Source organism: Dendrobates tinctorius, unplaced genomic scaffold (genome assembly GCF_039654945.1).
Source record: "Dendrobates tinctorius isolate UK_male_01 unplaced genomic scaffold, ASM3965494v1 ptg000254l, whole genome shotgun sequence".
Lineage (NCBI taxonomy): Eukaryota > Metazoa > Chordata > Amphibia > Anura > Dendrobatidae > Dendrobates > Dendrobates tinctorius.
Genome location: NW_027361921.1, coordinates 2165003 through 2189513, shown reverse-complemented (window position 1 = coordinate 2189513; position 24511 = coordinate 2165003). Strand labels below are relative to the sequence as shown.

General features: G+C 35.3%; 12 non-coding genes across 12 annotated transcripts; all 12 read left to right on the top strand.

The window, feature by feature from the left end:
* Positions 1–990: 990 nt before the first annotated feature.
* Positions 991–1064, top strand: TRNAT-UGU (transfer RNA threonine (anticodon UGU)). Its single transcript has one exon. It is a non-coding gene; the product is annotated as a tRNA-Thr (tRNA).
* Positions 1065–2590: 1526 nt separating this feature from the next.
* Positions 2591–2664, top strand: TRNAT-UGU (transfer RNA threonine (anticodon UGU)). The gene has a single exon. It is a non-coding gene; the product is annotated as a tRNA-Thr (tRNA).
* Positions 2665–4992: 2328 nt separating this feature from the next.
* Positions 4993–5066, top strand: TRNAT-UGU (transfer RNA threonine (anticodon UGU)). The gene has a single exon. It is a non-coding gene; the product is annotated as a tRNA-Thr (tRNA).
* A 1621-nt stretch (positions 5067–6687) lies between these two features.
* On the top strand, positions 6688–6761 carry TRNAT-UGU (transfer RNA threonine (anticodon UGU)). Its single transcript has one exon. It is a non-coding gene; the product is annotated as a tRNA-Thr (tRNA).
* A 726-nt stretch (positions 6762–7487) lies between these two features.
* On the top strand, positions 7488–7561 carry TRNAT-UGU (transfer RNA threonine (anticodon UGU)). Its single transcript has one exon. It is a non-coding gene; the product is annotated as a tRNA-Thr (tRNA).
* A 3128-nt stretch (positions 7562–10689) lies between these two features.
* On the top strand, positions 10690–10763 carry TRNAT-UGU (transfer RNA threonine (anticodon UGU)). The gene has a single exon. It is a non-coding gene; the product is annotated as a tRNA-Thr (tRNA).
* A 1621-nt stretch (positions 10764–12384) lies between these two features.
* TRNAT-UGU (transfer RNA threonine (anticodon UGU)) lies at positions 12385–12458 on the top strand. Its single transcript has one exon. It is a non-coding gene; the product is annotated as a tRNA-Thr (tRNA).
* Positions 12459–13184: 726 nt separating this feature from the next.
* On the top strand, positions 13185–13258 carry TRNAT-UGU (transfer RNA threonine (anticodon UGU)). Its single transcript has one exon. It is a non-coding gene; the product is annotated as a tRNA-Thr (tRNA).
* A 726-nt stretch (positions 13259–13984) lies between these two features.
* TRNAT-UGU (transfer RNA threonine (anticodon UGU)) lies at positions 13985–14058 on the top strand. Its single transcript has one exon. It is a non-coding gene; the product is annotated as a tRNA-Thr (tRNA).
* A 6455-nt stretch (positions 14059–20513) lies between these two features.
* On the top strand, positions 20514–20587 carry TRNAT-UGU (transfer RNA threonine (anticodon UGU)). The gene has a single exon. It is a non-coding gene; the product is annotated as a tRNA-Thr (tRNA).
* Positions 20588–22116: 1529 nt separating this feature from the next.
* TRNAT-UGU (transfer RNA threonine (anticodon UGU)) lies at positions 22117–22190 on the top strand. Its single transcript has one exon. It is a non-coding gene; the product is annotated as a tRNA-Thr (tRNA).
* A 726-nt stretch (positions 22191–22916) lies between these two features.
* On the top strand, positions 22917–22990 carry TRNAT-UGU (transfer RNA threonine (anticodon UGU)). Its single transcript has one exon. It is a non-coding gene; the product is annotated as a tRNA-Thr (tRNA).
* The last annotated feature ends 1521 nt before the right edge of the window (positions 22991–24511 follow it).

Below are 24511 nucleotides of genomic sequence, written 5' to 3'. Positions count from 1 at the left end.
AGTAAAAAAAAAAATTTTGCTTTTGAAATGCTCTAAAAGGAATCAGATGAAATAACTTTCTTTAGAGAATATAGGATGGGCTCAAGCATTACAAATTAAAACCAGTGGAATTACACATTAGATGCTACAAATTTTCATAGCAGTTTTCGGAAAAAGCAGAATAATAAATATTCACCTATGGAACATGTGGTCCTGTGGCTTAGTTGGTTAAAGCGCCTGTCTTGTAAACAGGAGATCCTGAGTTCAACTCTCAGCAGTATCTTGTTTTCATCTTCTCAAGAATAAGCTTCCTATCTTAAAGCAGGTGTGTTTTACCTGTGTGCAAACTCAAATTTGCCATTGTTCCAGCCCTACTGATAGTGCAATTGTGAGATTAAGAATCTCATCTAAATGCTGAAAAGGAAGTAAGATTGCTTCAAGCTTGACAACTTAACCAATGGATTTTATTTTGAAATGCCTCCACTTTCCGCACCTGACTCTCTAAGCAGTCTTTCCAATATATCACATCTTTTTGTGATGTAGACAAGTTGGTCAAAGAGCCTGTTTAGTAAACAGAAAATCTTGATTTCGAATGTCAGCAGTGCTTTCCTTTCTTCATGTCAGTTTGGGGCTGTTAGCCGAAAAAGAGGACTTTCACTTTTGTTTGACATCAAACATGTCTTTCCCAAAGCACTAATAAAGTGTAATTGAGAGAAAAAAACTTTCTGCTTTTGAAATGCTCTAAAAGGAATTAGATGAAATAAGTTTCTTTAGAGAATATAGGATGGCTTCAAGCATTACAAATTAAAACCAGTGGAATTTGAGTAAAAAAAAAATTTTTGCTTTTGAAATGCTCTAAAAGGAATCAGATGAAATAACTTTCTTTAGAGAATATAGGATGGGCTCAAGCATTACAAATTAAAACCAGTGGAATTACACATTAGATGCTACAAATTTTCATAGCAGTTTTCGGAAAAAGCAGAATAATAAATATTCACCTACGGCACATGTGGTGCTGTGGCTTAGTTGGTTAAAGCGCCTGTCTTGTAAACAGGAGATCCTGAGTTCAACTCTCAGCAGTACCTTGTTTTCATCTTCTCAAGAATAAGCTTCCTATCTTAAAGCAGGTGTTTTACCTGTGTGCAAACTCAAATTTGCCATTGTTCCAGCCCTACTGATAGTGCAATTGTGAGATTAAGAATCTCATCTAAATGCTGAAAAGGAAGTAAGATTGCTTCAAGCTTGACAACTTAACCAATGGATTTTATTTTGAAATGCCTCCACTTTCCGCACCTGACTCTCTAAGCAGTCTTTCCAATATATCACATCTTTTTGTGATGTAGACAAGTTGGTCAAAGAGCCTGTTTAGTAAACAGAAAATCTTGATTTCGAATGTCAGCAGTGCTTTCCTTTCTTCATGTCAGTTTGGGGCTGTTAGCCGAAAAAGAGGACTTTCACTTTTGTTTGACATCAAACATGTCTTTCCCAAAGCACTAATAAAGTGTAATTGAGAGAAAAAAACTTTCTGCTTTTGAAATGCTCTAAAAGGAATTAGATGAAATAAGTTTCTTTAGAGAATATAGGATGGCTTCAAGCATTACAAATTAAAACCAGTGGAATTTGAGTAAAAAAAAAATTTTTGCTTTTGAAATGCTCTAAAAGGAATCAGATGAAATAACTTTCTTTAGAGAATATAGGATGGGCTCAAGCATTACAAATTAAAACCAGTGGAATTACACATTAGATGCTACAAATTTTCATAGCAGTTTTCGGAAAAAGCAGAATAATAAATATTCACCTACGGCACATGTGGTGCTGTGGCTTAGTTGGTTAAAGTGCCTGTCTTGTAAACAGGAGATCCTGAGTTCAACTCTCAGCAGTACCTTGTTTTCATCTTCTCAAGAATAAGCTTCCTATCTTAAAGCAGGTGTTTTACCTGTGTGCAAACTCAAATTTGCCATTGTTCCAGCCCTACTGATAGTGCAATTGTGAGATTAAGAATCTCATCTAAATGCTGAAAAGGAAGTAAGATTGCTTCAAGCTTGACAACTTAACCAATGGACTTTATTTTGAAATGCCTCCACTTTCCGCACCTGACTCTCTAAGCAGTCTTTCCAATATATCACATCTTTTTGTGATGTAGACAAGTTGGTCAAAGAGCCTGTTTAGTAAACAGAAAATCTTGATTTCGAATGTCAGCAGTGCTTTCCTTTCTTCATGTCAGTTTGGGGCTGTTAGCCGAAAAAGAGGACTTTCACTTTTGTTTGACATCAAACATGTCTTTCCCAAAGCACTAATAAAGTGTAATTGAGAGAAAAAAACTTTCTGCTTTTGAAATGCTCTAAAAGGAATTAGATGAAATAAGTTTCTTTAGAGAATATAGGATGGCTTCAAGCATTACAAATTAAAACCAGTGGAATTTGAGTAAAAAAAAAATTTTTGCTTTTGAAATGCTCTAAAAGGAATCAGATGAAATAACTTTCTTTAGAGAATATAGGATGGGCTCAAGCATTACAAATTAAAACCAGTGGAATTACACATTAGATGCTACAAATTTTCATAGCAGTTTTCGGAAAAAGCAGAATAATAAATATTCACCTACGGCACATGTGGTGCTGTGGCTTAGTTGGTTAAAGCGCCTGTCTTGTAAACAGGAGATCCTGAGTTCAACTCTCAGCAGTACCTTGTTTTCATCTTCTCAAGAATAAGCTTCCTATCTTAAAGCAGGTGTTTTACCTGTGTGCAAACTCAAATTTGCCATTGTTCCAGCCCTACTGATAGTGCAATTGTGAGATTAAGAATCTCATCTAAATGCTGAAAAGGAAGTAAGATTGCTTCAAGCTTGACAACTTAACCAATGGATTTTATTTTGAAATGCCTCCACTTTCCGCACCTGACTCTCTAAGCAGTCTTTCCAATATATCACATCTTTTTGTGATGTAGACAAGTTGGTCAAAGAGCCTGTTTAGTAAACAGAAAATCTTGATTTCGAATGTCAGCAGTGCTTTCCTTTCTTCATGTCAGTTTGGGGCTGTTAGCCGAAAAAGAGGACTTTCACTTTTGTTTGACATCAAACATGTCTTTCCCAAAGCACTAATAAAGTGTAATTGAGAGAAAAAAACTTTCTGCTTTTGAAATGCTCTAAAAGGAATTAGATGAAATAAGTTTCTTTAGAGAATATAGGATGGCTTCAAGCATTACAAATTAAAACCAGTGGAATTTGAGTAAAAAAAAAATTTTTGCTTTTGAAATGCTCTAAAAGGAATCAGATGAAATAACTTTCTTTAGAGAATATAGGATGGGCTCAAGCATTACAAATTAAAACCAGTGGAATTACACATTAGATGCTACAAATTTTCATAGCAGTTTTCGGAAAAAGCAGAATAATAAATATTCACCTATGGAACATGTGGTGCTGTGGCTTAGTTGGTTAAAGCACCTGTCTTGTAAACAGGAAATCCTGAGTTCAACTCTCAGCAGTACCTTGTTTTCATCTTCGCAAGAATAAGCTTCCTATCTTAAAGCAGGTGTGTTTTACCTGTGTGCAAACTCAAATTTGCCATTGTTCCAGCCCTACTGATAGTGCAATTGTGAGATTAAGAATCTCATCTAAATGCTGAAAAGGAAGTAAGATTGCTTCAAGCTTGACAACTTAACCAATGGATTTTATTTTGAAATGCCTCCACTTTCCGCACCTGACTCTCTAAGCAGTCTTTCCAATATATCACATCTTTTTGTGATGTAGACAAGTTGGTCAAAGAGCCTGTTTAGTAAACAGAAAATCTTGATTTCGAATGTCAGCAGTGCTTTCCTTTCTTCATGTCAGTTTGGGGCTGTTAGCCGAAAAAGAGGACTTTCACTTTTGTTTGACATCAAACATGTCTTTCCCAAAGCACTAATAAAGTGTAATTGAGAGAAAAAAACTTTCTGCTTTTGAAATGCTCTAAAAGGAATTAGATGAAATAAGTTTCTTTAGAGAATATAGGATGGCTTCAAGCATTACAAATTAAAACCAGTGGAATTTGAGTAAAAAAAAAAATTTTGCTTTTGAAATGCTCTAAAAGGAATCAGATGAAATAACTTTCTTTAGAGAATATAGGATGGGCTCAAGCATTACAAATTAAAACCAGTGGAATTACACATTAGATGCTACAAATTTTCATAGCAGTTTTCGGAAAAAGCAGAATAATAAATATTCACCTATGGAACATGTGGTGCTGTGGCTTAGTTGGTTAAAGCGCCTGTCTTGTAAACAGGAGATCCTGAGTTCAACTCGCAGCAGTACCTTGTTTTTGTCTTCTCAAGAATAAGCTTCCTATCTTAAAGCAGTTGTTTTACCTGTGTACAAACTCAAATTTGCCATTGTTCCAACCCTACTGAGAGTGCAATTGTGAGATTAAAAATCTCATCTAAATGCTGAAAAGGAAGTAAGATTGCTTCAAGCTTGACATCTTAACCAATGGATTTTATTTTGAAATGCCTCCACTTTCCGCACCTGACTCTCTAAGCAGTCTTTCCAATATATCACATCTTTTTGTGATGTAGACAAGTTGGTCAAAGAGCCTGTTTAGTAAACAGAAAATCTTGATTTCGAATGTCAGCAGTGCTTTCCTTTCTTCATGTCAGTTTGGGGCTGTTAGCCGAAAAAGAGGACTTTCACTTTTGTTTGACATCAAACATGTCTTTCCCAAAGCACTAATAAAGTGTAATTGAGAGAAAAAAACTTTCTGCTTTTGAAATGCTCTAAAAGGAATTAGATGAAATAAGTTTCTTTAGAGAATATAGGATGGCTTCAAGCATTACAAATTAAAACCAGTGGAATTTGAGTAAAAAAAAATTTTTTGCTTTTGAAATGCTATAAAAGGAATCAGATGAAATAACTTTCTTTAGAGAATATAGGATGGGCTCAAGCATTACAAATTAAAACCAGTGGAATTACACATTAGATGCTACAAATTTTCATAGCAGTTTTCGGAAAAAGCAGAATAATAAATATTCACCTACAGAACATGTGGTGCTGTGGCTTAGTTGGTTAAAGCGCCTGTCTTGTAAACAGGAGATCCTGAGTTCAACTCTCAGCAGTACCTTGTTTTCATCTTCTCAAGAATAAGCTTCCTATCTTAAAGCAGGTGTTTTACCTGTGTGCAAACTCAAATTTGCCATTGTTCCAGCCCTACTGAGAGTGCAATTGTGAGATTAAGAATCTCATCTAAATGCTGAAAAGGAAGTAAGATTCCTTCAAGCTTGACAACTTAACCAATGGATTTTATTTTGAAATGCCTCCACTTTCCGCACCTGACTCTCTAAGCAGTCTTTCCAATATATCACATCTTTTTGTGATGTAGACAAGTTGGTCAAAGAGCCTGTTTAGTAAACAGAAAATCTTGATTTCGAATGTCAGCAGTGCTTTCCTTTCTTCATGTCAGTTTGGGGCTGTTAGCCGAAAAAGAGGACTTTCACTTTTGTTTGACATCAAACATGTCTTTCCCAAAGCACTAATAAAGTGTAATTGAGAGAAAAAAACTTTCTGCTTTTGAAATGCTCTAAAAGGAATTAGATGAAATAAGTTTCTTTAGAGAATATAGGATGGCTTCAAGCATTACAAATTAAAACCAGTGGAATTTGAGTAAAAAAAAAAATTTTGCTTTTGAAATGCTCTAAAAGGAATCAGATGAAATAACTTTCTTTAGAGAATATAGGATGGGCTCAAGAATTACAAATTAAAACCAGTGGAACCAGGTTAAAGCGCCTGTCTTGTAAACAGGAGATCCTGAGTTCAACTCTCAGCAGTACCTTGTTTTCGTCTTCTCAAGAATAAGCTTCCTATCTTAAAGCAGGTGTGTTTTACCTGTGTGCAAACTCAAATTTGCCATTGTTCCAGCCCTACTGATAGTGCAATTGTGAGATTAAGAATCTCATCTAAATGCTGAAAAGGAAGTAAGATTGCTTCAAGCTTGACAACTTAACCAACTTAACCAAGATGCTACATCTTCTCAAGAATAAGCTTCCTATCTTAAAGCAGGTGTGTTTTACCTGTGTGCAAACTCAAATTTGCCATTGTTCCAGCCCTACTGATAGTGCAATTGTGAGATTAAGAATCTCATCTAAATGCTGAAAAGGAAGTAAGATTGCTTCAAGCTTGACAACTTAACCAATGGATTTTATTTTGAAATGCCTCCACTTTCCGCACCTGACTCTCTAAGCAGTCTTTCCAATATATCACATCTTTTTGTGATGTAGACAAGTTGGTCAAAGAGCCTGTTTAGTAAACAGAAAATCTTGATTTCGAATGTCAGCAGTGCTTTCCTTTCTTCATGTCAGTTTGGGGCTGTTAGCCGAAAAAGAGGACTTTCACTTTTGTTTGACATCAAACATGTCTTTCCCAAAGCACTAATAAAGTGTAATTGAGAGAAAAAAACTTTCTGCTTTTGAAATGCTCTAAAAGGAATTAGATGAAATAAGTTTCTTTAGAGAATATAGGATGGCTTCAAGCATTACAAATTAAAACCAGTGGAATTTGAGTAAAAAAAAAAATTTTGCTTTTGAAATGCTCTAAAAGGAATCAGATGAAATAACTTTCTTTAGAGAATATAGGATGGGCTCAAGCATTACAAATTAAAACCAGTGGAATTACACATTAGATGCTACAAATTTTCATAGCAGTTTTCAGAAAAAGCAGAATAATAAATATTCACCTACGGAACATGTGGTGCTGTGGCTTAGTTGGTTAAAGCGCCTGTCTTGTAAACAGGAGATCCTGAGTTCAACTCTCAGCAGTACCTTGTTTTCATCTTCTCAAGAATAAGCTTCCTATCTTAAAGCAGGTGTTTTACCTGTGTGCAAACTCAAATTTGCCATTGTTCCAGCCCTACTGATAGTGCAATTGTGAGATTAAGAATCTCATCTAAATGCTGAAAAGGAAGTAAGATTGCTTCAAGCTTGACAACTTAACCAATGGATTTTATTTTGAAATTCCTCCACTTTCCGCACCTGACTCTCTAAGCAGTCTTTCCAATATATCACATCTTTTTGTGATGTAGACAAGTTGGTCAAAGAGCCTGTTTAGTAAACAGAAAATCTTGATTTCGAATGTCAGCAGTGCTTTCCTTTCTTCATGTCAGTTTGGGGCTGTTAGCCGAAAAAGAGGACTTTCACTTTTGTTTGACATCAAACATGTCTTTCCCAAAGCACTAATAAAGTGTAATTGAGAGAAAAAAACTTTCTGCTTTTGAAATGCTCTAAAAGGAATTAGATGAAATAAGTTTCTTTAGAGAATATAGGATGGCTTCAAGCATTACAAATTAAAACCAGTGGAATTTGAGTAAAAAAAAAATTTTTGCTTTTGAAATGCTCTAAAAGGAATCAGATGAAATAACTTTCTTTAGAGAATATAGGATGGGCTCAAGCATTACAAATTAAAACCAGTGGAATTACACATTAGATGCTACAAATTTTCATAGCAGTTTTCGGAAAAAGCAGAATAATAAATATTCACCTACGGCACATGTGGTGCTGTGGCTTAGTTGGTTAAAGCGCCTGTCTTGTAAACAGGAGATCCTGAGTTCAACTCTCAGCAGTACCTTGTTTTCATCTTCTCAAGAATAAGCTTCCTATCTTAAAGCATGTGTTTTACCTGTGTGCAAACTCAAATTTGCCATTGTTCCAGCCCTACTGATAGTGCAATTGTGAGATTAAGAATCTCATCTAAATGCTGAAAAGGAAGTAAGATTGCTTCAAGCTTGACAACTTAACCAATGGATTTTATTTTGAAATGCCTCCACTTTCCGCACCTGACTCTCTAAGCAGTCTTTCCAATATATCACATCTTTTTGTGATGTAGACAAGTTGGTCAAAGAGCCTGTTTAGTAAACAGAAAATCTTGATTTCGAATGTCAGCAGTGCTTTCCTTTCTTCATGTCAGTTTGGGGCTGTTAGCCGAAAAAGAGGACTTTCACTTTTGTTTGACATCAAACATGTCTTTCCCAAAGCACTAATAAAGTGTAATTGAGAGAAAAAAACTTTCTGCTTTTGAAATGCTCTAAAAGGAATTAGATGAAATAAGTTTCTTTAGAGAATATAGGATGGCTTCAAGCATTACAAATTAAAACCAGTGGAATTTGAGTAAAAAAAAAATTTTTGCTTTTGAAATGCTCTAAAAGGAATCAGATGAAATAACTTTCTTTAGAGAATATAGGATGGGCTCAAGCATTACAAATTAAAACCAGTGGAATTACACATTAGATGCTACAAATTTTCATAGCAGTTTTCGGAAAAAGCAGAATAATAAATATTCACCTATGGAACATGTGGTGCTGTGGCTTAGTTGGTTAAAGCACCTGTCTTGTAAACAGGAAATCCTGAGTTCAACTCTCAGCAGTACCTTGTTTTCATCTTCGCAAGAATAAGCTTCCTATCTTAAAGCAGGTGTGTTTTACCTGTGTGCAAACTCAAATTTGCCATTGTTCCAGCCCTACTGATAGTGCAATTGTGAGATTAAGAATCTCATCTAAATGCTGAAAAGGAAGTAAGATTGCTTCAAGCTTGACAACTTAACCAATGGATTTTATTTTGAAATGCCTCCACTTTCCGCACCTGACTCTCTAAGCAGTCTTTCCAATATATCACATCTTTTTGTGATGTAGACAAGTTGGTCAAAGAGCCTGTTTAGTAAACAGAAAATCTTGATTTCGAATGTCAGCAGTGCTTTCCTTTCTTCATGTCAGTTTGGGGCTGTTAGCCGAAAAAGAGGACTTTCACTTTTGTTTGACATCAAACATGTCTTTCCCAAAGCACTAATAAAGTGTAATTGAGAGAAAAAAACTTTCTGCTTTTGAAATGCTCTAAAAGGAATTAGATGAAATAAGTTTCTTTAGAGAATATAGGATGGCTTCAAGCATTACAAATTAAAACCAGTGGAATTTGAGTAAAAAAAAAAATTTTGCTTTTGAAATGCTCTAAAAGGAATCAGATGAAATAACTTTCTTTAGAGAATATAGGATGGGCTCAAGCATTACAAATTAAAACCAGTGGAATTACACATTAGATGCTACAAATTTTCATAGCAGTTTTCGGAAAAAGCAGAATAATAAATATTCACCTATGGAACATGTGGTGCTGTGGCTTAGTTGGTTAAAGCGCCTGTCTTGTAAACAGGAGATCCTGAGTTCAACTCGCAGCAGTACCTTGTTTTTGTCTTCTCAAGAATAAGCTTCCTATCTTAAAGCAGTTGTTTTACCTGTGTACAAACTCAAATTTGCCATTGTTCCAACCCTACTGAGAGTGCAATTGTGAGATTAAAAATCTCATCTAAATGCTGAAAAGGAAGTAAGATTGCTTCAAGCTTGACATCTTAACCAATGGATTTTATTTTGAAATGCCTCCACTTTCCGCACCTGACTCTCTAAGCAGTCTTTCCAATATATCACATCTTTTTGTGATGTAGACAAGTTGGTCAAAGAGCCTGTTTAGTAAACAGAAAATCTTGATTTCGAATGTCAGCAGTGCTTTCCTTTCTTCATGTCAGTTTGGGGCTGTTAGCCGAAAAAGAGGACTTTCACTTTTGTTTGACATCAAACATGTCTTTCCCAAAGCACTAATAAAGTGTAATTGAGAGAAAAAAACTTTCTGCTTTTGAAATGCTCTAAAAGGAATTAGATGAAATAAGTTTCTTTAGAGAATATAGGATGGCTTCAAGCATTACAAATTAAAACCAGTGGAATTTGAGTAAAAAAAAAAATTTTGCTTTTGAAATGCTCTAAAAGGAATCAGATGAAATAACTTTCTTTAGAGAATATAGGATGGGCTCAAGCATTACAAATTAAAACCAGTGGAATTACACATTAGATGCTACAAATTTTCATAGCAGTTTTCGGAAAAAGCAGAATAATAAATATTCACCTATGGAACATGTGGTGCTGTGGCTTAGTTGGTTAAAGCGCCTGTCTTGTAAACAGGAGATCCTGAGTTCAACTCGCAGCAGTACCTTGTTTTTGTCTTCTCAAGAATAAGCTTCCTATCTTAAAGCAGTTGTTTTACCTGTGTACAAACTCAAATTTGCCATTGTTCCAACCCTACTGAGAGTGCAATTGTGAGATTAAAAATCTCATCTAAATGCTGAAAAGGAAGTAAGATTGCTTCAAGCTTGACATCTTAACCAATGGATTTTATTTTGAAATGCCTCCACTTTCCGCACCTGACTCTCTAAGCAGTCTTTCCAATATATCACATCTTTTTGTGATGTAGACAAGTTGGTCAAAGAGCCTGTTTAGTAAACAGAAAATCTTGATTTCGAATGTCAGCAGTGCTTTCCTTTCTTCATGTCAGTTTGGGGCTGTTAGCCGAAAAAGAGGACTTTCACTTTTGTTTGACATCAAACATGTCTTTCCCAAAGCACTAATAAAGTGTAATTGAGAGAAAAAAACTTTCTGCTTTTGAAATGCTCTAAAAGGAATTAGATGAAATAAGTTTCTTTAGAGAATATAGGATGGCTTCAAGCATTACAAATTAAAACCAGTGGAATTTGAGTAAAAAAAAATTTTTTGCTTTTGAAATGCTATAAAAGGAATCAGATGAAATAACTTTCTTTAGAGAATATAGGATGGGCTCAAGCATTACAAATTAAAACCAGTGGAATTACACATTAGATGCTACAAATTTTCATAGCAGTTTTCGGAAAAAGCAGAATAATAAATATTCACCTACAGAACATGTGGTGCTGTGGCTTAGTTGGTTAAAGCGCCTGTCTTGTAAACAGGAGATCCTGAGTTCAACTCTCAGCAGTACCTTGTTTTCATCTTCTCAAGAATAAGCTTCCTATCTTAAAGCAGGTGTTTTACCTGTGTGCAAACTCAAATTTGCCATTGTTCCAGCCCTACTGAGAGTGCAATTGTGAGATTAAGAATCTCATCTAAATGCTGAAAAGGAAGTAAGATTCCTTCAAGCTTGACAACTTAACCAATGGATTTTATTTTGAAATGCCTCCACTTTCCGCACCTGACTCTCTAAGCAGTCTTTCCAATATATCACATCTTTTTGTGATGTAGACAAGTTGGTCAAAGAGCCTGTTTAGTAAACAGAAAATCTTGATTTCGAATGTCAGCAGTGCTTTCCTTTCTTCATGTCAGTTTGGGGCTGTTAGCCGAAAAAGAGGACTTTCACTTTTGTTTGACATCAAACATGTCTTTCCCAAAGCACTAATAAAGTGTAATTGAGAGAAAAAAACTTTCTGCTTTTGAAATGCTCTAAAAGGAATTAGATGAAATAAGTTTCTTTAGAGAATATAGGATGGCTTCAAGCATTACAAATTAAAACCAGTGGAATTTGAGTAAAAAAAAAAATTTTGCTTTTGAAATGCTCTAAAAGGAATCAGATGAAATAACTTTCTTTAGAGAATATAGGATGGGCTCAAGAATTACAAATTAAAACCAGTGGAACCAGGTTAAAGCGCCTGTCTTGTAAACAGGAGATCCTGAGTTCAACTCTCAGCAGTACCTTGTTTTCGTCTTCTCAAGAATAAGCTTCCTATCTTAAAGCAGGTGTGTTTTACCTGTGTGCAAACTCAAATTTGCCATTGTTCCAGCCCTACTGATAGTGCAATTGTGAGATTAAGAATCTCATCTAAATGCTGAAAAGGAAGTAAGATTGCTTCAAGCTTGACAACTTAACCAACTTAACCAAGATGCTACATCTTCTCAAGAATAAGCTTCCTATCTTAAAGCAGGTGTGTTTTACCTGTGTGCAAACTCAAATTTGCCATTGTTCCAGCCCTACTGATAGTGCAATTGTGAGATTAAGAATCTCATCTAAATGCTGAAAAGGAAGTAAGATTGCTTCAAGCTTGACAACTTAACCAATGGATTTTATTTTGAAATGCCTCCACTTTCCGCACCTGACTCTCTAAGCAGTCTTTCCAATATATCACATCTTTTTGTGATGTAGACAAGTTGGTCAAAGAGCCTGTTTAGTAAACAGAAAATCTTGATTTCGAATGTCAGCAGTGCTTTCCTTTCTTCATGTCAGTTTGGGGCTGTTAGCCGAAAAAGAGGACTTTCACTTTTGTTTGACATCAAACATGTCTTTCCCAAAGCACTAATAAAGTGTAATTGAGAGAAAAAAACTTTCTGCTTTTGAAATGCTCTAAAAGGAATTAGATGAAATAAGTTTCTTTAGAGAATATAGGATGGCTTCAAGCATTACAAATTAAAACCAGTGGAATTTGAGTAAAAAAAAAAATTTTGCTTTTGAAATGCTCTAAAAGGAATCAGATGAAATAACTTTCTTTAGAGAATATAGGATGGGCTCAAGCATTACAAATTAAAACCAGTGGAATTACACATTAGATGCTACAAATTTTCATAGCAGTTTTCAGAAAAAGCAGAATAATAAATATTCACCTACGGAACATGTGGTGCTGTGGCTTAGTTGGTTAAAGCGCCTGTCTTGTAAACAGGAGATCCTGAGTTCAACTCTCAGCAGTACCTTGTTTTCATCTTCTCAAGAATAAGCTTCCTATCTTAAAGCAGGTGTTTTACCTGTGTGCAAACTCAAATTTGCCATTGTTCCAGCCCTACTGATAGTGCAATTGTGAGATTAAGAATCTCATCTAAATGCTGAAAAGGAAGTAAGATTGCTTCAAGCTTGACAACTTAACCAATGGATTTTATTTTGAAATGCCTCCACTTTCCGCACCTGACTCTCTAAGCAGTCTTTCCAATATATCACATCTTTTTGTGATGTAGACAAGTTGGTCAAAGAGCCTGTTTAGTAAACAGAAAATCTTGATTTCGAATGTCAGCAGTGCTTTCCTTTCTTCATGTCAGTTTGGGGCTGTTAGCCGAAAAAGAGGACTTTCACTTTTGTTTGACATCAAACATGTCTTTCCCAAAGCACTAATAAAGTGTAATTGAGAGAAAAAAACTTTCTGCTTTTGAAATGCTCTAAAAGGAATTAGATGAAATAAGTTTCTTTAGAGAATATAGGATGGCTTCAAGCATTACAAATTAAAACCAGTGGAATTTGAGTAAAAAAAAAATTTTTGCTTTTGAAATGCTCTAAAAGGAATCAGATGAAATAACTTTCTTTAGAGAATATAGGATGGGCTCAAGCATTACAAATTAAAACCAGTGGAATTACACATTAGATGCTACAAATTTTCATAGCAGTTTTCGGAAAAAGCAGAATAATAAATATTCACCTACGGCACATGTGGTGCTGTGGCTTAGTTGGTTAAAGCGCCTGTCTTGTAAACAGGAGATCCTGAGTTCAACTCTCAGCAGTACCTTGTTTTCATCTTCTCAAGAATAAGCTTCCTATCTTAAAGCATGTGTTTTACCTGTGTGCAAACTCAAATTTGCCATTGTTCCAGCCCTACTGATAGTGCAATTGTGAGATTAAGAATCTCATCTAAATGCTGAAAAGGAAGTAAGATTGCTTCAAGCTTGACAACTTAACCAATGGATTTTATTTTGAAATGCCTCCACTTTCCGCACCTGACTCTCTAAGCAGTCTTTCCAATATATCACATCTTTTTGTGATGTAGACAAGTTGGTCAAAGAGCCTGTTTAGTAAACAGAAAATCTTGATTTCGAATGTCAGCAGTGCTTTCCTTTCTTCATGTCAGTTTGGGGCTGTTAGCCGAAAAAGAGGACTTTCACTTTTGTTTGACATCAAACATGTCTTTCCCAAAGCACTAATAAAGTGTAATTGAGAGAAAAAAACTTTCTGCTTTTGAAATGCTCTAAAAGGAATTAGATGAAATAAGTTTCTTTAGAGAATATAGGATGGCTTCAAGCATTACAAATTAAAACCAGTGGAATTTGAGTAAAAAAAAAATTTTTGCTTTTGAAATGCTCTAAAAGGAATCAGATGAAATAACTTTCTTTAGAGAATATAGGATGGGCTCAAGCATTACAAATTAAAACCAGTGGAATTACACATTAGATGCTACAAATTTTCATAGCAGTTTTCGGAAAAAGCAGAATAATAAATATTCACCTACGGCACATGTGGTGCTGTGGCTTAGTTGGTTAAAGCGCCTGTCTTGTAAACAGGAGATCCTGAGTTCAACTCTCAGCAGTACCTTGTTTTCATCTTCTCAAGAATAAGCTTCCTATCTTAAAGCAGGTGTTTTACCTGTGTGCAAACTCAAATTTGCCATTGTTCCAGCCCTACTGATAGTGCAATTGTGAGATTAAGAATCTCATCTAAATGCTGAAAAGGAAGTAAGATTGCTTCAAGCTTGACAACTTAACCAATGGATTTTATTTTGAAATGCCTCCACTTTCCGCACCTGACTCTCTAAGCAGTCTTTCCAATATATCACATCTTTTTGTGATGTAGACAAGTTGGTCAAAGAGCCTGTTTAGTAAACAGAAAATCTTGATTTCGAATGTCAGCAGTGCTTTCCTTTCTTCATGTCAGTTTGGGGCTGTTAGCCGAAAAAGAGGACTTTCACTTTTGTTTGACATCAAACATGTCTTTCCCAAAGCACTAATAAAGTGTAATTGAGAGAAAAAAACTTTCTGCTTTTGAAATGCTCTAAAAGGAATTAGATGAAATAAGTTTCTTTAGAGAATATAGGATGGCTTCAAGCATTACAAATTAAAACCAGTGGAATTTGAGTAAAAAAAAAATTTTTGCTTTTGAAATGCTCTAAAAGGAATCAGATGAAATAACTTTCTTTAGAGAATATAGGATGGGCTCAAGCATTACAAATTAAAACCAGTGGAATTACACATTAGATGCTACAAATTTTCATAGCAGTTTTCGGAAAAAGCAGAATAATAAATATTCACCTATGGAACATGTGGTGCTGTGGCTTAGTTGGTTAAAGCACCTGTCTTGTAAACAGGAAATCCTGAGTTCAACTCTCAGCAGTACCTTGTTTTCATCTTCGCAAGAATAAGCTTCCTATCTTAAAGCAGGTGTGTTTTACCTGTGTGCAAACTCAAATTTGCCATTGTTCCAGCCCTACTGATAGTGCAATTGTGAGATTAAGAATCTCATCTAAATGCTGAAAAGGAAGTAAGATTGCTTCAAGCTTGACAACTTAACCAACTTAACCAAGATGCTACATCTTCTCAAGAATAAGCTTCCTATCTTAAAGCAGGTGTGTTTTACCTGTGTGCAAACTCAAATTTGCCATTGTTCCAGCCCTACTGATAGTGCAATTGTGAGATTAAGAATCTCATCTAAATGCTGAAAAGGAAGTAAGATTGCTTCAAGCTTGACAACTTAACCAATGGATTTTATTTTGAAATGCCTCCACTTTCCGCACCTGACTCTCTAAGCAGTCTTTCCAATATATCACATCTTTTTGTGATGTAGACAAGTTGGTCAAAGAGCCTGTTTAGTAAACAGAAAATCTTGATTTCGAATGTCAGCAGTGCTTTCCTTTCTTCATGTCAGTTTGGGCTGTTAGCCGAAAAAGAGGACTTTCACTTTTGTTTGACATCAAACATGTCTTTCCCAAAGCACTAATAAAGTGTAATTGAGAGAAAAAAACTTTCTGCTTTTGAAATGCTCTAAAAGGAATTAGATGAAATAAGTTTCTTTAGAGAATATAGGATGGCTTCAAGCATTACAAATTAAAACCAGTGGAATTTGAGTAAAAAAAAAAATTTTGCTTTTGAAATGCTCTAAAAGGAATCAGATGAAATAACTTTCTTTAGAGAATATAGGATGGGCTCAAGCATTACAAATTAAAACCAGTGGAATTACACATTAGATGCTACAAATTTTCATAGCAGTTTTCGGAAAAAGCAGAATAATAAATATTCACCTATGGAACATGTGGTGCTGTGGCTTAGTTGGTTAAAGCGCATGTCTTGTAAACAGGAGATCCTGAGTTCAACTCGCAGCAGTACCTTGTTTTTGTCTTCTCAAGAATAAGCTTCCTATCTTAAAGCAGTTGTTTTACCTGTGTGCAAACTCAAATTTGCCATTGTTCCAACCCTACTGAGAGTGCAATTGTGAGATTAAAAATCTCATCTAAATGCTGAAAAGGAAGTAAGATTGCTTCAAGCTTGACAACTTAACCAATGGATTTTATTTTGAAATGCCTCCACTTTCCGCACCTGACTCTCTAAGCAGTCTTTCCAATATATCACATCTTTTTGTGATGTAGACAAGTTGGTCAAAGAGCCTGTTTAGTAAACAGAAAATCTTGATTTCGAATGTCAGCAGTGCTTTCCTTTCTTCATGTCAGTTTGGGGCTGTTAGCCGAAAAAGAGGACTTTCACTTTTGTTTGACATCAAACATGTCTTTCCCAAAGCACTAATAAAGTGTAATTGAGAGAAAAAAACTTTCTGCTTTTGAAATGCTCTAAAAGGAATTAGATGAAATAAGTTTCTTTAGAGAATATAGGATGGCTTCAAGCATTACAAATTAAAACAAGTGGAATTTGAGTAAAAAAAAAATTTTGCTTTTGAAATGCTCTAAAAGGAATCAGATGAAATAACTTTCTTTAGAGAATATAGGATGGGCTCAAGAATTACAAATTAAAACCAGTGGAACCAGGTTAAAGCGCCTGTCTTGTAAACAGGAGATCCTGAGTTCAACTCTCAGCAGTACCTTGTTTTCGTCTTCTCAAGAATAAGCTTCCTATCTTAAAGCAGGTGTGTTTTACCTGTGTGCAAACTCAAATTTGCCATTGTTCCAGCCCTACTGATAGTGCAATTGTGAGATTAAGAATCTCATCTAAATGCTGAAAAGGAAGTAAGATTGCTTCAAGCTTGACAACTTAACCAACTTAACCAAGATGCTACATCTTCTCAAGAATAAGCTTCCTATCTTAAAGCAGGTGTGTTTTACCTGTGTGCAAACTCAAATTTGCCATTGTTCCAGCCCTACTGATAGTGCAATTGTGAGATTAAGAATCTCATCTAAATGCTGAAAAGGAAGTAAGATTGCTTCAAGCTTGACAACTTAACCAACTTAACCAAGATGCTACATCTTCTCAAGAATAAGCTTCCTATCTTAAAGCAGGTGTGTTTTACCTGTGTGCAAACTCAAATTTGCCATTGTTCCAGCCCTACTGATAGTGCAATTGTGAGATTAAGAATCTCATCTAAATGCTGAAAAGGAAGTAAGATTGCTTCAAGCTTGACAACTTAACCAACTTAACCAAGATGCTACAACTTCTCAAGAATAAGCTTCCTATCTTAAAGCAGGTGTGTTTTACCTGTGTGCAAACTCAAATTTGCCATTGTTCCAGCCCTACTGATAGTGCAATTGTGAGATTAAGAATCTCATCTAAATGCTGAAAAGGAAGTAAGATTGCTTCAAGCTTGACAACTTAACCAATGGATTTTATTTTGAAATGCCTCCACTTTCCGCACCTGACTCTCTAAGCAGTCTTTCCAATATATCACATCTTTTTGTGATGTAGACAAGTTGGTCAAAGAGCCTGTTTAGTAAACAGAAAATCTTGATTTCGAATGTCAGCAGTGCTTTCCTTTCTTCATGTCAGTTTGGGGCTGTTAGCCGAAAAAGAGGACTTTCACTTTTGTTTGACATCAAACATGTCTTTCCCAAAGCACTAATAAAGTGTAATTGAGAGAAAAAAACTTTCTGCTTTTGAAATGCTCTAAAAGGAATTAGATGAAATAAGTTTCTTTAGAGAATATAGGATGGCTTCAAGCATTACAAATTAAAACCAGTGGAATTTGAGTAAAAAAAAAAATTTTGCTTTTGAAATGCTCTAAAAGGAATCAGATGAAATAACTTTCTTTAGAGAATATAGGATGGGCTCAAGCATTACAAATTAAAACCAGTGGAATTACACATTAGATGCTACAAATTTTCATAGCAGTTTTCGGAAAAAGCAGAATAATAAATATTCACCTATGGAACATGTGGTGCTGTGGCTTAGTTGGTTAAAGCGCATGTCTTGTAAACAGGAGATCCTGAGTTCAACTCGCAGCAGTACCTTGTTTTTGTCTTCTCAAGAATAAGCTTCCTATCTTAAAGCAGTTGTTTTACCTGTGTGCAAACTCAAATTTGCCATTGTTCCAACCCTACTGAGAGTGCAATTGTGAGATTAAAAATCTCATCTAAATGCTGAAAAGGAAGTAAGATTGCTTCAAGCTTGACAACTTAACCAATGGATTTTATTTTGAAATGCCTCCACTTTCCGCACCTGACTCTCTAAGCAGTCTTTCCAATATATCACATCTTTTTGTGATGTAGACAAGTTGGTCAAAGAGCCTGTTTAGTAAACAGAAAATCTTGATTTCGAATGTCAGCAGTGCTTTCCTTTCTTCATGTCAGTTTGGGGCTGTTAGCCGAAAAAGAGGACTTTCACTTTTGTTTGACATCAAACATGTCTTTCCCAAAGCACTAATAAAGTGTAATTGAGAGAAAAAAACTTTCTGCTTTTGAAATGCTCTAAAAGGAATTAGATGAAATAAGTTTCTTTAGAGAATATAGGATGGCTTCAAGCATTACAAATTAAAACAAGTGGAATTTGAGTAAAAAAAAAATTTTGCTTTTGAAATGCTCTAAAAGGAATCAGATGAAATAACTTTCTTTAGAGAATATAGGATGGGCTCAAGAATTACAAATTAAAACCAGTGGAACCAGGTTAAAGCGCCTGTCTTGTAAACAGGAGATCCTGAGTTCAACTCTCAGCAGTACCTTGTTTTCGTCTTCTCAAGAATAAGCTTCCTATCTTAAAGCAGGTGTGTTTTACCTGTGTGCAAACTCAAATTTGCCATTGTTCCAGCCCTACTGATAGTGCAATTGTGAGATTAAGAATCTCATCTAAATGCTGAAAAGGAAGTAAGATTGCTTCAAGCTTGACAACTTAACCAACTTAACCAAGATGCTACATCTTCTCAAGAATAAGCTTCCTATCTTAAAGCAGGTGTGTTTTACCTGTGTGCAAACTCAAATTTGCCATTGTTCCAGCCCTACTGATAGTGCAATTGTGAGATTAAGAATCTCATCTAAATGCTGAAAAGGAAGTAAGATTGCTTCAAGCTTGACAACTTAACCAACTTAACCAAGATGCTACAACTTCTCAAGAATAAGCTTCCTATCTTAAAGCAGGTGTGTTTTACCTGTGTGCAAACTCAAATTTGCCATTGTTCCAGCCCTACTGATAGTGCAATTGTGAGATTAAGAATCTCATCTAAATGCTGAAAAGGAAGTAAGATTGCTTCAAGCTTGACAACTTAACCAATGGATTTTATTTTGAAATGCCTCCACTTTCCGCACCTGACTCTCTAAGCAGTCTTTCCAATATATCACATCTTTTTGTGATGTAGACAAGTTGGTCAAAGAGCCTGTTTAGTAAACAGAAAATCTTGATTTCGAATGTCAGCAGTGCTTTCCTTTCTTCATGTCAGTTTGGGGCTGTTAGCCGAAAAAGAGGACTTTCACTTTTGTTTGACATCAAACATGTCTTTCCCAAAGCACTAATAAAGTGTAATTGAGAGAAAAAAACTTTCTGCTTTTGAAATGCTCTAAAAGGAATTAGATGAAATAAGTTTCTTTAGAGAATATAGGATGGCTTCAAGCATTACAAATTAAAACCAGTGGAATTTGAGTAAAAAAAAAAATTTTGCTTTTGAAATGCTCTAAAAGGAATCAGATGAAATAACTTTCTTTAGAGAATATAGGATGGGCTCAAGCATTACAAATTAAAACCAGTGGAATTACACATTAGATGCTACAAATTTTCATAGCAGTTTTCGGAAAAAGCAGAATAATAAATATTCACCTATGGAACATGTGGTGCTGTGGCTTAGTTGGTTAAAGCGCATGTCTTGTAAACAGGAGATCCTGAGTTCAACTCGCAGCAGTACCTTGTTTTTGTCTTCTCAAGAATAAGCTTCCTATCTTAAAGCAGTTGTTTTACCTGTGTGCAAACTCAAATTTGCCATTGTTCCAACCCTACTGAGAGTGCAATTGTGAGATTAAAAATCTCATCTAAATGCTGAAAAGGAAGTAAGATTGCTTCAAGCTTGACAACTTAACCAATGGATTTTATTTTGAAATGCCTCCACTTTCCGCACCTGACTCTCTAAGCAGTCTTTCCAATATATCACATCTTTTTGTGATGTAGACAAGTTGGTCAAAGAGCCTGTTTAGTAAACAGAAAATCTTGATTTCGAATGTCAGCAGTGCTTTCCTTTCTTCATGTCAGTTTGGGGCTGTTAGCCGAAAAAGAGGACTTTCACTTTTGTTTGACATCAAACATGTCTTTCCCAAAGCACTAATAAAGTGTAATTGAGAGAAAAAAACTTTCTGCTTTTGAAATGCTCTAAAAGGAATTAGATGAAATAAGTTTCTTTAGAGAATATAGGATGGCTTCAAGCATTACAAATTAAAACCAGTGGAATTTGAGTAAAAAAAAAATTTTTGCTTTTGAAATGCTCTAAAAGGAATCAGATGAAATAACTTTCTTTAGAGAATATAGGATGGGCTCAAGCATTACAAATTAAAACCAGTGGAATTACACATTAGATGCTACAAATTTTCATAGCAGTTTTCGGAAAAAGCAGAATAATAAATATTCACCTACGGCACATGTGGTGCTGTGGCTTAGTTGGTTAAAGCGCCTGTCTTGTAAACAGGAGATCCTGAGTTCAACTCTCAGCAGTACCTTGTTTTCATCTTCTCAAGAATAAGCTTCCTATCTTAAAGCAGGTGTGTTTTACCTGTGTGCAAACTCAAATTTGCCATTGTTCCAGCCCTACTGATAGTGCAATTGTGAGATTAAGAATCTCATCTAAATGCTGAAAAGGAAGTAAGATTGCTTCAAGCTTGACAACTTAACCAATGGATTTTATTTTGAAATGCCTCCACTTTCCGCACCTGACTCTCTAAGCAGTCTTTCCAATATATCACATCTTTTTGTGATGTAGACAAGTTGGTCAAAGAGCCTGTTTAGTAAACAGAAAATCTTGATTTCGAATGTCAGCAGTGCTTTCCTTTCTTCATGTCAGTTTGGGGCTGTTAGCCGAAAAAGAGGACTTTCACTTTTGTTTGACATCAAACATGTCTTTCCCAAAGCACTAATAAAGTGTAATTGAGAGAAAAAAACTTTCTGCTTTTGAAATGCTCTAAAAGGAATTAGATGAAATAAGTTTCTTTAGAGAATATAGGATGGCTTCAAGCATTACAAATTAAAACCAGTGGAATTTGAGTAAAAAAAAAAATTTTGCTTTTGAAATGCTCTAAAAGGAATCAGATGAAATAACTTTCTTTAGAGAATATAGGATGGGCTCAAGCATTACAAATTAAAACCAGTGGAATTACACATTAGATGCTACAAATTTTCATAGCAGTTTTCGGAAAAAGCAGAATAATAAATATTCACCTATGGAACATGTGGTGCTGTGGCTTAGTTGGTTAAAGCGCCTGTCTTGTAAACAGGAGATCCTGAGTTCAACTCGCAGCAGTACCTTGTTTTTGTCTTCTCAAGAATAAGCTTCCTATCTTAAAGCAGTTGTTTTACCTGTGTGCAAACTCAAATTTGCCATTGTTCCAGCCCTACTGAGAGTGCAATTGTGAGATTAAAAATCTCATCTAAATGCTGAAAAGGAAGTAAGATTGCTTCAAGCTTGACAACTTAACCAATGGATTTTATTTTGAAATGCCTCCACTTTCCGCACCTGACTCTCTAAGCAGTCTTTCCAATATATCACATCTTTTTGTGATGTAGACAAGTTGGTCAAAGAGCCTGTTTAGTAAACAGAAAATCTTGATTTCGAATGTCAGCAGTGCTTTCCTTTCTTCATGTCAGTTTGGGGCTGTTAGCCGAAAAAGAGGACTTTCACTTTTGTTTGACATCAAACATGTCTTTCCCAAAGCACTAATAAAGTGTAATTGAGAGAAAAAAACTTTCTGCTTTTGAAATGCTCTAAAAGGAATTAGATGAAATAAGTTTCTTTAGAGAATATAGGATGGCTTCAAGCATTACAAATTAAAACCAGTGGAATTTGAGTAAAAAAAAAAATTTTTGCTTTTGAAATGCTCTAAAAGGAATCAGATGAAATAACTTTCTTTAGAGAATATAGGATGGGCTCAAGCATTACAAATTAAAACCAGTGGAATTACACATTAGATGCTACAAATTTTCATAGCAGTTTTCGGAAAAAGCAGAATAATAAATATTCACCTACAGCACATGTGGTGCTGTGGCTTAGTTGGTTAAAGCGCCTGTCTTGTAAACAGGAGATCCTGAGTTCAACTCTCAGCAGTACCTTGTTTTCATCTTCTCAAGAATAAGCTTCCTATCTTAAAGCAGGTGTTTTACCTGTGTGCAAACTCAAATTTGCCATTGTTCCAGCCCTACTGATAGTGCAATTGTGAGATTAAGAATCTCATCTAAATGCTGAAAAGGAAGTAAGATTGCTTCAAGCTTGACAACTTAACCAATGGATTTTATTTTGAAATGCCTCCACTTTCCGCACCTGACTCTCTAAGCAGTCTTTCCAATATATCACATCTTTTTGTGATGTAGACAAGTTGGTCAAAGAGCCTGTTTAGTAAACAGAAAATCTTGATTTCGAATGTCAGCAGTGCTTTCCTTTCTTCATGTCAGTTTGGGGCTGTTAGCCGAAAAAGAGGACTTTCACTTTTGTTTGACATCAAACATGTCTTTCCCAAAGCACTAATAAAGTGTAATTGAGAGAAAAAAAACTTTCTGCTTTTGAAATGCTCTAAAAGGAATTAGATGAAATAAGTTTCTTTAGAGAATATAGGATGGCTTCAAGCATTACAAATTAAAACCAGTGGAATGTGAGTAAAAAAAAAAATTTTGCTTTTGAAATGCTCTAAAAGGAATCAGAAGAAATAACTTTCTTTAGAGAATATAGGATGGGCTCAAGCTTTACAAATTAAAACCAGTGGAATTACACATTAGATGCTACAAATTTCATAGCAGTTTTCGGAAAAAGCAGAATAATAAATATTCACCTATGGAACATGTGGTGCTGTGGCTTAGTTGGTTAAAGCGCCTGTCTTGTAAACAGGAGATCCTGAGTTCAACTCTCAGCAGTACCTTGTTTTTGTTTTCTCAAGAATAAGCTTCCTATCTTAAAGCAGTTGTTTTACCTGTGTGCAAACTCAAATTTGCCATTTTTCCAGCCCTACTGAGAGTGCATTTGTGAGATTAAGAATCTCATCTAAATGCTGAAAAGGAAGTAAGATTGCTTCAAGCTTGACAACTTAACCAATGGATTTTATTTTGAAATGCCTCCACTTTCCGCACCTGACTCTCTAAGCAGTCTTTCCAATATATCACATCTTTTTGTGATGTAGACAAGTTGGTCAAAGAGCCTGTTTAGTAAACAGAAAATCTTGATTTCGAATGTCAGCAGTGCTTTCCTTTCTTCATGTCAGTTTAGGGCTGTTAGCCAAAAAAGAGGACTTTCACTTTTGTTTGACATCAAACATGTCTTTCCCAAAGCACTAATAAAGTGTAATTGAGAGAAAAAAACTTTCTGCTTTTGAAATGCTCTAAAAGGAATTAGATGAAATAAGTTTCTTTAGAGAATATAGGATGGCTTCAAGCATTACAAATTAAAACAAGTGGAATTTGAGTAAAAAAAAAATTTTGCTTTTGAAATGCTCTAAAAGGAATCAGATGAAATAACTTTCTTTAGAGAATATAGGATGGGCTCAAGAATTACAAATTAAAACCAGTGGAACCAGGTTAAAGCGCCTGTCTTGTAAACAGGAGATCCTGAGTTCAACTCTCAGCAGTACCTTGTTTTCGTCTTCTCAAGAATAAGCTTCCTATCTTAAAGCAGGTGTGTTTTACCTGTGTGCAAACTCAAATTTGCCATTGTTCCAGCCCTACTGATAGTGCAATTGTGAGATTAAGAATCTCATCTAAATGCTGAAAAGGAAGTAAGATTGCTTCAAGCTTGACAACTTAACCAACTTAACCAAGATGCTACATCTTCTCAAGAATAAGCTTCCTATCTTAAAGCAGGTGTGTTTTACCTGTGTGCAAACTCAAATTTGCCATTGTTCCAGCCCTACTGATAGTGCAATTGTGAGATTAAGAATCTCATCTAAATGCTGAAAAGGAAGTAAGATTGCTTCAAGCTTGACAACTTAACCAACTTAACCAAGATGCTACATCTTCTCAAGAATAAGCTTCCTATCTTAAAGCAGGTGTGTTTTACCTGTGTGCAAACTCAAATTTGCCATTGTTCCAGCCCTACTGATAGTGCAATTGTGAGATTAAGAATCTCATCTAAATGCTGAAAAGGAAGTAAGATTGCTTCAAGCTTGACAACTTAACCAACTTAACCAAGATGCTACATCTTCTCAAGAATAAGCTTCCTATCTTAAAGCAGGTGTGTTTTACCTGTGTGCAAACTCAAATTTGCCATTGTTCCAGCCCTACTGATAGTGCAATTGTGAGATTAAGAATCTCATCTAAATGCTGAAAAGGAAGTAAGATTGCTTCAAGCTTGACAACTTAACCAATGGATTTTATTTTGAAATGCCTCCACTTTCCGCACCTGACTCTCTAAGCAGTCTTTCCAATATATCACATCTTTTTGTGATGTA